The sequence below is a fragment of the Buceros rhinoceros genome, unplaced genomic scaffold, assembly GCF_000710305.1.
Source record: "Buceros rhinoceros silvestris isolate BGI_N320 unplaced genomic scaffold, ASM71030v1 scaffold19641, whole genome shotgun sequence".
NCBI lineage: Eukaryota > Metazoa > Chordata > Aves > Bucerotiformes > Bucerotidae > Buceros > Buceros rhinoceros.
Window position 1 is genome coordinate 46,645 of NW_010392814.1, and position 3,502 is coordinate 50,146.

A 3,502-nucleotide genomic window follows, 5' to 3' on the forward strand; every position below is an offset into this window, starting at 1 on the left:
ACTGCCTGTGGCTCTTGAACATGGGTTTACAGAGGCTGCTTCTGCTCGTCCGTACCAGTCTATCGCTACCTTTGTATTGCGGGTGGCTGCTTGTTAATCTTCCTGTAGACGGCTGTGTACATACCTCAGCACACAGCCAAACACACAGATATCTTTCCTTGGGTGTTCCTTAGTGCAGAGGAACAGTTTGATTAGGGTCATGGTGCTCTAAGGTAAGGCTGCGTGGGTGCTCCTGAGCCCAGACTGGGGGAGTGCCAACACTGAGAGGCTGCACCGATGGAGGAGGAACCTTTACAAAGGTTACTGCTTTTTAAAGTGTGTTCATGGGTGGATTTGTGGTCTTAAAATATTTATTTTAGGCCCAGCTCCTGTTTTCCAGGTAAGACAATTGAATATAAATACGCATGCTACTTCAGTGTTTCACTTGTAGGTGAAAGCTCCAAAAAAAATCAGTTTTCAAACTTTCTGAATTGGCTCATCGGTTTCTTCCCAAACGGCTGTTTCACACGTTCCTCCCCTCCCCGTATGCCCTTTTAAATTTACTTTAATCAAGTTGGTTCCCTCGATACCTTATTCTTGCTGGAGCTGCTCTGAGAGCATTGGGCAGAAGAGGGTTTGGCTGGCTGATGTTACTTGTGGAATCATTTTAATGCCAATTAAAACAATTAACTTTATCTGGAACACGACAAAGATGAAACGTGGAGTCACGCCTCAGGCATGTGCGTGCAGGTGTTCGCGCAGGTAGTTCACCTCCGGGCGCTTACCTCTGATGTGATTTTCTAGCTTCCTGCTGTTTCAGCTTCTCCCCTTTTTGCCTTCCAGCATTCAGCTGTGTGTCACCGACGTACCGTTAGTCCCAAGCCTCATTAGTCTTGCTGCTGTCCCTTGGTGCTAGGGGAAGCACTGGAAGCGCTCTAACCACGTGAGCAATATCCGTGCTAATTTTCCTTAGTATCTCAACAGGGTAGGACCCTCAGTCTTCACAGAGCTCTTAGGCAGTGCTGGACACTCCCAACTGGCTCTAGACCACGCAGCAGCCTGCGGTGCTGCTGTAACTTTCAGTGTGCAGAATTCTTCCCAAGGTCTGGGGAAAAAAGCTTCATCAAAATACAAGATCACCTTAATGGTGGAAAATGACACAATCCCATGTATTAGGTGGAAGGGTTAGAAAGCAGCCAGACAAACCCCGTAAAGGGTAGCTGTTGGGCTTTTCTGGTGTTCTAATGTTTTCTAATTGTATGGAATTGACCGGCTGGGTGTGTTTTATTTCTCCGTGCTGTTGCCAACAGCTATCTGAGTGAAAGGAGCTTTAAATAGCACAGTTTTAGAACTGCGCTGTTCGCACAAATGTTGGTAGGTGAGCGTTTTTCTTCACGTGCTTGATTTGTTTCTTTATCAGCCACGACGAAGTCTGAAGTAGCGGGTGTAGCGCAGCGTTACTGGTGCCTTCAATTCTTCTAGAGCCAAATCAGGAGCGTACTTTAGTGTGTTGTAGCATTTCCTCATGGATTTAGGAGGCTTACCACATCCAACAGTGAGCATCAACCACCGATTCTTGGTACTCATGAGTGGGATCTCCCTGAGCGACTGCAAGTTACATCTGAATTGATCTTCCTCTGAGTGAAAAAAAGTTACTCAGCCCGTAGTGAGTTTAATTCCCTTGTCAGGCTCTTCTTTCCCGCCTACATGCTTAGGTGAGCATTCTTTGTCCCTTCACTGCTGGACGAGAAACCCATGAGTGCACTTGCGTAGGGTGAGGAGAGCCTTTCGCTGGGAGGAATTGGATCCGAGCACGCACAGTGTCTGCATGCCCACGCTCTCTGCAGGGCACCGAAATGGCAAAACAACTTCAGGGAGCCAGTCTGAGAGAGGTGACAATCCAGGAAGAGTTTAGCTCCAGCTCAAATATCTACTGCCTCAGCACTTAATAAAACTGCTGTAATCAGCACCAGGAAGTCTGTGCTCAGGTTGTGGAACTCTTGATCTATAATTGAAGCCGCTTTCTTGAAACTGAGGTGCAACTCCAGCTTTTGGTATTTTATGGCTTTATTCCTGCCACCCGTCTTCTCTGGGGGAGGTTGCAGACACTTCTCAGCTGGGAAGTGAGGTGTTGCCTGTGGTCCCTGCCAGCAGCACCCTCGGGTAGTTGGCCTGCAGCTCTGGGCAGCGTGCGGCTGCAGTCGGGAACCACACTGCCTGACGCACTGGAGGGTTCCAGTGGCGGCTCAGGTCCTTGAGGATTGCTGGCCGAGATGCCGGTGCCTTCGCTAGGTCGTGGGCATATCTGCTGACTCCTCGTCTGCTGTACCCTTTAGGTGGAAAGCTTCTACTCGCCTGGAAGTTTTATGCTGCCATCTGGCAGTGCCCAAGTGTCTCTCTCTAAATAACGACATGGATTTTATTAAGTTCTTCTTTTTTCGGGGAGGTCTATCTGTAAAGGTGTTTTCACATCGCATTTGGTTTAGGTTTTGTTTATGGGAAAGAAGAGGTCTGTGATGAAACAGGTAAAGACAGAATCAGGGAGCGCTGGTAAAGCAGAGGAAGGACCTTTTGGAAAGGAAGGCTGGTGTGGCTTCTCTGACCTCTGCGGAAGCTGTTCTGCAGCTGGATGGCTTTGAGGACACACATCCCTAACAGCTGGCCCTGTTGGAGCCTCTAGGATAGGTGCTGTCCTACATGAGCATAGTGCTTTCTGGGTCAAGATCCATATCTGCTTTATGCCACTAAAATCTTAATCCCCTATTTGGCTTTGAAATTTAGGACCAGAGCCTTAAATTGGCATTACAGGATGATGGGAACGTGTCAGTCCTTTCCCAGCTTTCCGTAACTGTGTACCCTGTGGGTTAATAAGGAGAGCAGCCTGAAAGATCAGCGTTAGCCTGTGCTTTCATTAACTTAAAGGTTCATAAATCTCTGAACTACCGGATGGTGCTGGTGCTGTCTCTTTGAGAAATTGGCCGTTAGTAACTATAACTAACTGGGTAGAGAGAGTTGTAATCAAAGGTAATGGACCGTGAAAACTGTCTGGTTTGAAAGTAAAACTGCTGTTAAGGCTTACAGGGAAAGTGGACTGGGATCGAGGGGGAGTCTAATTGACAGGCAGCGGGGTTTCCTCTGCCCTTTCTTTAACTCTTTCCTTGCTAGAGGCAGATTCAGCAGTAACAACCGTCACCTTTACGACTTAGAACACCAAAGAAAAACTCATGTGTTAAATAAACCAAGCGATGACCAGACTAATGGCCATGCTGAGGGTCTGTGATCTGACTGTCACTAAGCATGAGGGGGAAAGTGAGTGTGGAAGATGTCGACAGACATGACGTAAATGCCCAAAAGAAAGCGTTGATCAAAATGAAGAGCAACAGGAGAAATAGAGCTGTGTAGAGCTCCTACACGGAGATGGGGAGGTTTTGGGAAAGAGCTTGGTTGGAGGAGACGGGGTTCTTCTGCCAGTAAAAAGTCAGGAAGGTGTGGGGGGACATGAATAATTGCATACAAGAGGAGG

At 47.8% G+C, this 3,502-nt stretch overlaps 1 protein-coding gene across 1 annotated transcript in view; it reads left to right on the forward strand.

The window, feature by feature from the left end:
- XPR1 (xenotropic and polytropic retrovirus receptor 1) overlaps window positions 1-3,502 on the forward strand; it is a gene marked incomplete at its 5' end in the record, with an annotated part of 36,880 nt that overhangs the window by 15,830 nt on the left and 17,548 nt on the right. The window lies entirely within an intron of this gene.